We start from the raw sequence: 10554 nt of genomic DNA on the forward strand, positions 1-10554 counted from the left end.
AGAAGAGTCTCGCTTTTACCTTTAGTGCCCTGAATTACAATGACAGTTCTTCTTCGGGACATGAGGTGGTTATCATCAGGCAAGATCAGAGAGAAAAGTCTCCTGCCTGTATCATGGAGGTTTTATAAGCACAGCAAAGGGTGGGCAGGGATGGTGTGTTGCAGGTGTGTCAGACCCCTGTGCTTCCCAGGGGAATTAGGGGCTTGTCTTTGCTGGGGTTATGGCAGTGCCAGGATCCACTCCAAGCACTGCTCTTTTAGCCCTTAGACCTGGTCCTTTCCCCCCATCCCAGTTGGAGAGGAGAGGAGCTGTGCCCTGACCAAGGGCAAGAAGCGTGGGGACCATTAGAAATGTGTGTGAGGTTCTCCCGTGCTTTGCACCTGGGGTGAGGTACTTCACCCCACCCAGCAGTGTGGTTGCTGTAGGTAGGACATACACTCCCAGAAGGTGGACTTGGAGACACCAGCCTGGAGCTGGTGTCAGTGGTCTCAGAGGTGGTGCCAAGCTAAAGAAGTGAGGGGAATGGGGAGCTGCGGCCACACTTACGCAGGGCAGGAATCTGTGATGCGAGGTCGATGCCGTGTGAAAAGGGAACTGAAAACCTCTCAGCTTCCCCATCCTCACCTCAGCAAATCCAGGCCCAAAACACAGGACATGAAGATCTCTTTTACTCCCCAAGTGCCAGCCTCATTATTTTTCAATTAGCCTAGTGTTTCATGCAAGATTTGCTGCTATTGGAGCTCCCAGCTCCAACTTCCCTCATTGACTATGTAACACCATGATTTTTTCCAACTTTTTATTCCTCCCAGCACTGATGGGCTCTGGGGAGGTCCAGGCAACTTCCTCAGAGGACCTGAAGCCCGGGAGAAGCTGCAGAGGAAGAACACAACAGGATCCAAGACAGGGGCAGCAGATACTCCAGCTGGAGCAGACTCTACCTACCTCATGTTGGCACTGCCTCTAGGTTTGGGCAGCAAACCGACTTTGGTCATAAGCAGTAGAACAGTGGAAAGACAAAAAGCTTCTTTCCAGTGCCGAGGTTGTTGTTTTTCCCCATGCAGCAAGTGTGTAATTATTTTTTTTATTTATATTTTTAGCATGCTTGGTAGTAAAACCTGTTGGAAACAGATAGTTTTTCTTCTGACAGTCATGGAGGACTTTGCTGTGTCGTATCACTGTCAAACAAAAGAACTTCTCCTTTCCTTGAGCTGGTCACTCACCCAGTGACGTGACTCATCCCCTCCCTGAGCACCAGCTCAGCTCCAGCACAGAAGGGAAACCTCAGCTTCCGCTCCGAAACTACACCACCTCCAAAAAAACGTGCTATTTCTAGTGGCCAGCAGAGTGTCATGAGACTTGTGGCTCCCCTGGCTTCAGAGCAACTGAAGTGTGTGTACAAAGAAGATAGCCTTTTGTTGGCTTTTACACTTGCCAGGTTTTCCCTGGCCTTCAGAGTCCTCCTGAACCTGCCGATCTCAGGAGGGAGACGGGAAGAGGAATTTGTCCCACCACGATTTGGTATTTGTTCTAGTAGGAGACGAAGGGGTTAACTTTCTTCCCCTTCCTCCCAAGCCACCTAGGAGGAACTAGGGGGTGGGGGAGTTATCTAAAAATCCTAGGGGCAAACTCTACTGAAAGTAAAAACTGGAAATGCATGAGAAAACGATGATGAAGAGCATAAACAAACACTTGGCTACCTGTGGTGCAGAAGAGTTCAGGTCTGTTGAAACCTTGAGGTCTGTGATGGCAGAAAGGATTGGGGTTGACACAGCTGCCTGCTACAAGGATCCACTGGGGAAAAAACGAACCCTGAAATAATAGACTTTGTTCTCTTTTGAAGCTGACCTCAGTGATAAAGATCAGGGTGATGTCTGTGAGTCATGAGTAGGTGCTTGAGAGAGACCACGGGAGGGTGAGTCATAAGGAGTAGGACCATGTTTGTCCAGGAGCGCACAATAAGCCCTACTGATAGGACCTATTTGAAAAGCAGAACAAAATTTGCTTAGGCAATGAGATGCATTCATTTGTCCCAGCTTTGTACAAACCCCAACTTCTTCAAAATATGTAGCAAGAAATAGCTGCAACAAAAAAAAAAATCCTGGAAAGCTTAGTATGAAAGCTTATCAATATTCTCAAATACTGCAAAATTTGTTGGTGGTACCACCCTAAAACAAATCAGTAGGGTCTTGGGATTTTTTTTTCTTAGTTTCTGAGTTTTCAATGCTAAATGCTTTCAGAGGGTTCGATTTGTCAAACTGGGCTGTGCACTCTCCCTCTGTCATTCCCCTCACCCTGAGATATCTCACTCTGCAGATCTGCTATGCTACTAGTCGGTTATTAAAAATGCTTACCAATCATTAGATCTTTGAGTGGGATGATTTAGAGGGAATTACTTTAACTAGGCAGCAGAAATTGCAAGGCAAGCAATAAGCAACCTTGCTGACTAGGACTAACCATCTGAAAACAAGGAGCCTTCTCCAAACAGCAAGGTTTCAAGGAGAAGTGGTGGACTCCGTAGCCGAATTTAAAAATGGATTGAGCAAACATGCATTTTTCACTGGTTAATGGGCTAGAGGGAAGTTAATCAGCAGGCTCATTTGTTTGTACTCCAAATAAAAGAAGATTCTTACATGTTCAGAGAAAAGATGCTGTATGACGGATAATGCTGCCCTTACCCATGATGTTGTGATTACAGTTGCCAGAATCCTTGTTAACTGAGCAGGATTATTAATTAAGAGCTGGCAAATTAATGCCGTGGGAGAGAACAGTGTTGTCTTTGCCTGCACAGAATAAGGAGCCAGGCCCCAATTCTCTGCTTTCACGGCGCAGAGGAACTGTACCAGCACCACTTCTGTACGGAGTTGCCGTTGTTAGGAGGAGTACCCCAAGAGATGCTCCCGAAATCGGGGTGGAAGGGAAAGCTGACAGCACAGGATGGGGAGTCAAGCATTCATTAATGACGGGATGGGTTCTCAATACCTCGCTGGGCTTGGGGAGAGAGGCAGAATAGGGGCAGGAAGGAGCCGGTGCCCTCGCCGCGCTGCTCAGCAGATGCCTCACTTGGGGTATTTGACAAACTGACACTCTGCACACTGAGTGTCGGACTCAGCTTGTCAAATACACGCAGTGCTGCACTGCACCTCTCGCCGGGGGTCCCGCAGGTCCTCGCCGGAGCGCCATCCTGGGCAAATGGAAAGGGAAAAGAAGGGCTGAAGCTGCTGTTAACTTCTGAGGCTTTTTTCCAGTTCGCAAAAATTATCATTATCCTTCCCGTATTCCCTCCCCACTCAATGCTCTTCTTTGGGTGAGACCGACCTACACGAGCAGACACCGTCTTACGTTGAGGAAAATGTCTGCTATATTAATTCAAAAGCTGAAGCTCTATGGAGCTGAAAATGATGCTGAGAGCTCCATAGTAACCTTCTGCCTTAGCTATATGGCTACAGCTGTAGCTTGAAATATTGACAAAATGTCCATGCGAACACTCAGCCACACAGGTCGGGTACAGCATCACAAAGACCAATGTCTCTCTAGACACACAAAGTTCGGACAAATACCCAGAGAACATATTGCAGGGGAGCAATCTTGCACTGGTCAGAGATAAGGGCATGATAATCTAACAGACTTTTCACAGCTTTCATCTTTAACCTCCCAAATTTAAACAAGTTGTTCAGGCTTCTCACATTTAATTCCTTCTATTTGGCTCCTTGTGTCAAGCAGCCACGCATGGCCAAGTGTCCCTGTACTGTAAGGTGCTTCATCTAAGTGCCTAATTCCAGATATGTGATTATTTCAGTTGTAACCAGTCTGAGAGATCCCAAAGAACGCGGGATGGAGCCTCTGTATTTATCAGAGATTGGTGGGTCTATGCATGCCAGAGACAAAATTTCTATTGCCAGGAACAGGCTCGAGGCTTTACCTCTTATTGTACCACTAACAGCTAAAATCATTTATTTTTTTTTACCTAGACCTATGATCTGAGAGGCACCTCTTGAAACCCATCTGAAAAAGAGGTACAGCTCTGCCCCTGGGCATACACGTAGGGGTTCATCGTTGACTCTGCTGGAAGCAAGGTCAGCTGTCAAAGTCCAGTGCTGTATGTGTTTGCTTTTGCAGCAAAAAAACCAGCCAGGGCAACCTCTTGGCCCCTCAAACTCCAGTCCCATCTCTGCCTGCCAGCAGGAAGCTGTTCTGTGATGCAGAATCGCTGTAAAGACCATGATGTTACATGAAAACCAAACTGCTATGTAGGGAAACACTGAACTTTGGGCATGAAGTGAAACTTTCTCTTCCCTTATCAAACTAACCCCCTTCTGCTTTGTTTCCAGCACGCAGAAAAAGCCTCTCTGGCAATAAATGGAGTTTTCTATCCCCAGATGCTGACATAATCCAGCATTTAAGGGTGAACATGTGTGTGTCTCCCCACACTATTCCTTTGCACAAGGGCCAAAAAATGCCATTTGTTCTCTTATTCTTTTAACAAAAGTGTGTGTCAAATGCAGAAATGCACTTAAAAGAACATTAAATAACTAAACATACACAAGAGAAGATATGGCTAAGCATTACTGTGCTCTGTGTCCTTTTCAGATGTTGACTCTTCAGAATTTGAGCCGAAAAACAGATTTGAAATTCTGATACTGTGCAACTCTCCAGAAAAATTGATCATGGCTCCTAAACCAGGCATAGCCGAGTCATAAGCATGGTGCTTTTTGCTTCCTTCCCAGTCCCCTCATTTTAATTCCACATGACCAGCAGCACCAGTTTCTGAGAGAGCAGCTGCGCTATTTTTAGTATCAAAATGAAAAACTAAAATGGATACATTAACTAAATTTTGGAAGGTAGACCATTAGAGACACATACATGGAATTTAGCTGAGGTATATTAACAAGCATTCTCCATTAACCCTTTGCTATCTCTAACTTCTAGGACTCTAATTCATACAGATGACTATAGTATCTAATCTAATATTTCACACATAGAAATATACCTGGAAAGGGGAAGGTTTTTTTCACGTGAAAGCGTAAAATAAAAAATGGTAATGTCAAATACATATTCTTTATACGTGCTCTGAAACCAGCAGAGAGTGAAATAAGATTTAACAGCAAGGGAACAGCTACACCTTTAAAGATATAATCAGTTTCTAGACCAGGTTACTACAAAGGCTTTGCAATTCTTACATTCCCCCTGCCCTCCACATCAGGCCTTTGGTGAGATGTAGATAGTGGCCAGTTCTTTGTTCTGGCTCCTAATTCAGAATGCATTTCAACCAAGGTAGATAAAAGAATTATGTTGCAATGGATAAAAGAAGCATGTGTATTTCATGAGCATTCGAAAACAGTGTTAATAAGCTGATTTAAGATCAGCCTAGCAAAAGACATACTGGTTTGAGCACAATTAAAACTGATTTCTGTTATATCTCCCAAGTTCTTGCGCCACGGTAGCAATATTCTCTGCAGCACGAAGCAGCCAGGCCCAGGCCATGGGAGAGGGATGCCAGGCATCCTTGGAGATTTGGGCCTTCCCTGCATTTTGTCACCCTTGTGCAAATGTTTTAATGTAGCCAAGGATCTGGGGTAACATTTCTTATTCCCAAATACTCTCATCTGTGGGTTTTAGCAACAGACATATGTCCTAAAGACACCTGGGTCCCTGTCTCAGGTCTGTCTGTCAGTGGGGTTGGTCAGACTACTCTTCTTTCACATCGAATTCTGCTGTACCATGAAAAGTAAAAGGTTTTTTTAACCAGCTCTGAACGGTTTGCAGAGTTGCTGTGGATGCTAATGAAGCAGGGGTGCACTCTCTCTGCCTGAAAACGATTTTCAGTGAGATTTAGACACCACACACTAACGAGAGCACAGGGGTAAAAGAAAAATGAACCTGTTGTCCCCAAAAGGACTCTCAGCAATATTGAAGTGTGATGGGGAGGCTGCACAAAGAAAGGCCAAGCGGGGTCATCAGCAGGTATCAGTGATGAGACTTCCCTCAGCTTCAATGCTGATTTCTAACAGTGGCAGATGTGGGCTTGAGAGGGTGAGAAAAAAAAAAAAGTAATGAACGAACAAAAAACAAGACAGCACTGCTTCTGCAATTACAGCTTAAAATAATCCCCCACTGTGGCTTTCTGAGGGGAAAAACAGCCACTTGAAACGTTGCTGTCAGTGACAGATAAGAGGAGGGTACACAGTGGAGATAATTCTATCAGCAGATGGGAATGGAGCTTGTTACCCTACCCCATAACGATAGTATCTGATCTGGATGGATTTGTCATTGTCAGAGCTTCTGGTCTCAAGCTGAAGTGGGTATTTCCAAGAAAAAGCTCAGTGTTATAAAACAGACTGAGCCATCAACTGCATACTCTGAGGGGACACAGAAAGAGTTCCTCTTCCTGCATTCTTTGGTCAGTCCCCTATCAAAGTCACAAAAACCTTGGGCTGCGTGTCATCACCCAGGTATTTTTACAGGCCTGTCATATTCCCCCCACAACTCGTGATTAAAGCAAGCGAAAAGTACAATTATTGGATAGACTTGGCTCTATACTCTAAATAACAGCATGCACAAGAGTGTGGCTGTGTGGTTCTCACATGCTGAGTGGCAGGATCCCAAGCTGCAGGCTGCAGCCATTTGGAGACCAGCACTCATTACACAGGACTTGAACTGGGATGGAGGCCATCTCTGCTTTCCCATTTAATGAAACCCAAATCTCAGCCTGGATTGAAAGCAAGAATCCACCCCATTTCTGTGGGCAAGAGGGTCCGCTGAACCCCCGCCCACCAATTACCTTGGGGTGTGCTTCTCCCAGGGAGCTGGAAGCCTTTTTTATGAAAAAAACAAACTCAAATGAGGCTTTGCTCGTGGCAGACTTCCTCTGGATGCCGTCCTGCTCCTTATAGGATCCTTCCTGAGCTCCCAGCCCTGCAGCTGACGCTGCTGGGAGCTTTGCCTGACCAATGTTGGAATATTTGGCTCAGTAAGGTCCATCTCATCTATCAGGCAGGCTCCAGCAGAGCCCAGAGCTGCAGCCCAAAGGGCTTGCTTCATCGCAGGCAAGCCCAGTTTGCATACCCAAAGCATAGCTTTCTCTAGCACATCTGCTGACTTGGATGAGACAGTTAACACCACTTAAACAAAGAAAGAGGCCAAATGGTGCAGCCAGTTAATTAATAACTCCTGCTCCTTAGCTGGCAGGTGCCAAAGCAGCTCCGTGGCTGCCTGCTCTGCCACAGGGAACAACTCCAGGCGAAGGATGCTATTGCTGCCAACGAGGCCATGCTCTGCTTTCCAAGAGGGCTCACGTGGGCAAAGATGGAGCCGTCTCGGTGGCATACAAATCACTTGTTCCCCAGCACGAGCAGGGCAACAGCAGTGCAGGGAAACAGATTTTGTGATACCCTTGTCCCTTGCCCTCATCAAAACCAGGAGGTATCAGGCAGGAGGTGATGCCCTCTCCCTCCAGCTCTAGAGTGACTGGGATGTCCCTTGTCACCTCACCCTGGGCTTCCAGCTGTCTTTGGGCTGCAGTTTACAGGACGGTGTGGTGAGCAGCTGCCCTGTCCTAAGGAAAGCTCCTGCAAACCATGATCTGGCAAGTGCGGCAGTTGTCCCAGCTTTAGAGAGGACATAAGTGAGAGAGAGCCCAAAGTGCTCCAGAGAGGACTGTCCCCAGGCAACTGCGGGAAGCATGAAACCAGCCATGTGTTCCCACTGCTGCCATCCGTGCCATCCTGACACCCCAACAGCTGTCGTAAGACTAAAAGCAACCCCTCCTTCCTCAGCCCAAGGTGGACACCCCCCTCTGCCTAGCCCTGCTCCACCATAAACTTCTCCTCCATCTTGTCCTACAAGTCCCAACTTCCTCTTCAAATTTGCTCCAACAAGTGAAAGCCATAATTCAGCGCTCTCCCCAGCAAAGAAACATGCCCTGCTTTTAACGAAAAACCACACGGTTTCATACCTCCTACCCTGACATCCCCCACACACCCTCAGCACCCCTGGCAGGGGGGTACCACCGACCGCAGGGAAAGGCTGATGCTGCTCAGGTGCCCTTGTTCTGCGTGGTCTCCAGAGGTGCATGGACCCAACCCCCTCCTGACACAGACCTGAATTCTGGAGAGGTTTTCGCTGAGCACCCAGGAGCAAACTGTCCCCTCTCCTGACTGGCAGCCATTCATGGCAAAAGCTTGCCCCACCAGAGGACAGATCAAGCACTGCTGAGGCTGGGGACCACCAAAAGCCAGATCCAGACCCCAGGTCTGTACAGGACAGAAAGGCAAAGTGCCATTCCGTCAGCCAGCAAACACTTCACCCAGGAAGTTGGGGGTTTTGGTGGTGGCTCGAGAGGCTGGGAACCAGAAACACCTCAACTGGCACCCATGGCTCACCCAAAAGTGCCCGATAAACCCCCCCGTTCCCTGGAGGGACACCCTCCCGCAGCCCCTGCACTCACCTAAGCCCCTGGCCCAGCGCTGGACTCTGTCCCTGTTCCTGCTCGCACCCCAACGCCCAAAAGGAGAGAAGAGGGGTGCACAGTAAACCTTTGTCTGCCGTCCTGACGCCATCGGGAGAGCCAGAAAAGGAGCTGAAGAGCAGGCTCGCACCCAGCTGGGACACCATCTCTCCCCAGTAAAACCCTCCTCCATCCCACAACTTCCCCTGCTCTTTGTGCGCTGTCTCATCTATGACTAATTTAGATCAAAATCTCCCTACTGCCAGCAACTCATCGGTAGCGTGTGTGTGCGTGCGAGCTTGGGGGAGCACACTCATGTGCATCCTGGTACCAAACAGGGCTACGTACACATTGCCGTTGCTATTAATTGTAATTCAACCTCGTCAATGAATCACAGTCCCCAGCTGGGACCGGCGGCATTCACATCCCCCAATCCACCCTCACCAAAGTCCACCCAGCCCAACACCACCACTTTCCTTGTGAAGGGAGCGACCAAAAAGTTCTTCTGGCTCAGGCAGAACTGCTCCTGATGCCAAGGGGAGGCAGTTCAAACCCCAGCTGGCTTTGGTCCCCCCAAAGTTCAACCTGTAATGCGGGGTGGGAGGAGAGCTTTCTGCCATACCAGGAATGTAGACACCCCCCGGGTTTTGGTGTCCCAACCTCTGTGGTCCTCTGGGACCTCCCAGAGGAGAAATGAGAGGTCGCCCCCGAGGGTCTAATCCTCCCCTGTCCCCAACCACCCCCTCCACCAGGCGGGACAGGGACCTGGCACCTACCGTGCTGAGCCAGCCTGGCCCATGGCGTGGGGCTGGCATGGTGTGGGGCTGGCACGGCGTGGGGCAGGCAGCAGCACTGGTGGCCACCCAGGAGGAGCGCGGTGGGGGGCACAGCCCAGGCACACAGCTCGTTTTTGAAGGGGCCGCTCCTCCTTCGAGAGGAAGCTGCGAATGGGGAAGATAAGGCTGAGGTTAGATAACAGGAAATGTCTGGATGTGAGTGACAACACGGCCAGGTTGTGAAAGCAGCTGTCCCCATCCTGCCGCCGGGGCACAAAGCTCACGAGAGGGGCTAGAGGTGGCTGGGGGAGGGCAAGCACCTCACACCTTCACCCCATGCCCCCCTGTCCCCCCCAGCAGCCTGGGCCACAGGAGCTGGTGGCCACCCTCTTGGCACCCGAGCTGAAGGCAGCAGGTCAGAGGAGCTATGTGGCTTCTTCTGAGCCGTCAGACCCAATGCCCCCAGCTCTGGATGTGCAGAGGAGCCGTGGGGAGGGCCATGAAGGCAGGGACCACCAGAAAGGCTTTGGCTCGGGAGACAGGCTCATTCCCATGTTCTTCCCAGAGGGATCTCTTACCCCTCCGGCTGCGTAACAGGGGCTCTGCTCACCCGGGAGAGCTGACTCCAGCCTGTGGAGGTGGTTTTGCCCCAGAAGGTTCCCCACGGGGTTCATCTCCCTTTTGAAGGCATGGATATGGGCAGCAATGGGTCTGTTCCCCAGGAACTGCGTGGGCAGCCAGGCTTCGCTTCCCCAGTCACAGTGCCTGATGGAAGAGCTGGCACCGGTCCTGGGCCTCTGCTCCCATCCCTGCCAGTCCCTCCAGTACCAGCCAAGATCCCTGCCTCTGGACCAGTTTGACATCCACAGCTCCTGTGCAGAAAAATAAAGACCAGTGTTTTGTTTAGAGTTACAACCAAAGCAAGTTCCATTCTTTCCCACCTCCTGTCCTTTCTGGGACCGCCTGCAGTACGAGGTGCTCGAAGGTACACACTCGGCATCTCTTAGTGCTATTTCCACCTGACCTGGCTGAGAGTAAGACCAATCAATGCAGCTATGGAAAAAGAGGCCAACCACCTGTCTGTGCTCAAGCTGGTGGCACAACTCACGATGCAGAAGCCAAACCGCTTCAAGGAAAAGCAGGAATTGTAGTGACATTCCTGGTCTCTCTCAGCCAGCGTGCTGTATAGCGTATTTTGTGAGGCCAGGACTCATTAAAAATGCATCATTCCATGTCTGTGTTGTACCAAGCGTGTTTGCCATCATCTATCCACACCAGTGTGATGGAGGCTTTGGCATCCTGCTCATAGGACTGGTTTTCTCCCTCCCTGTGCTC

General features: G+C 49.4%; 1 long non-coding RNA gene across 1 annotated transcript; it reads right to left on the reverse strand.

Annotated features, from left to right (window-relative positions):
- Positions 1 to 2633: 2633 nt before the first annotated feature.
- Positions 2634 to 9338, reverse strand: LOC106895524. The gene is made up of 2 exons (XR_001413434.1): positions 9220 to 9338; positions 2634 to 3181 (listed from the first exon to the last, which is right to left on the reverse strand). It is a non-coding gene; the product is annotated as an uncharacterized LOC106895524 (long non-coding RNA).
- Positions 9339 to 10554: the final 1216 nt, after the last annotated feature.

The sequence above is a fragment of the Calidris pugnax genome, unplaced genomic scaffold (assembly GCF_001431845.1).
Source record: "Calidris pugnax isolate Ruff unplaced genomic scaffold, ASM143184v1 scaffold38, whole genome shotgun sequence".
NCBI lineage: Eukaryota > Metazoa > Chordata > Aves > Charadriiformes > Scolopacidae > Calidris > Calidris pugnax.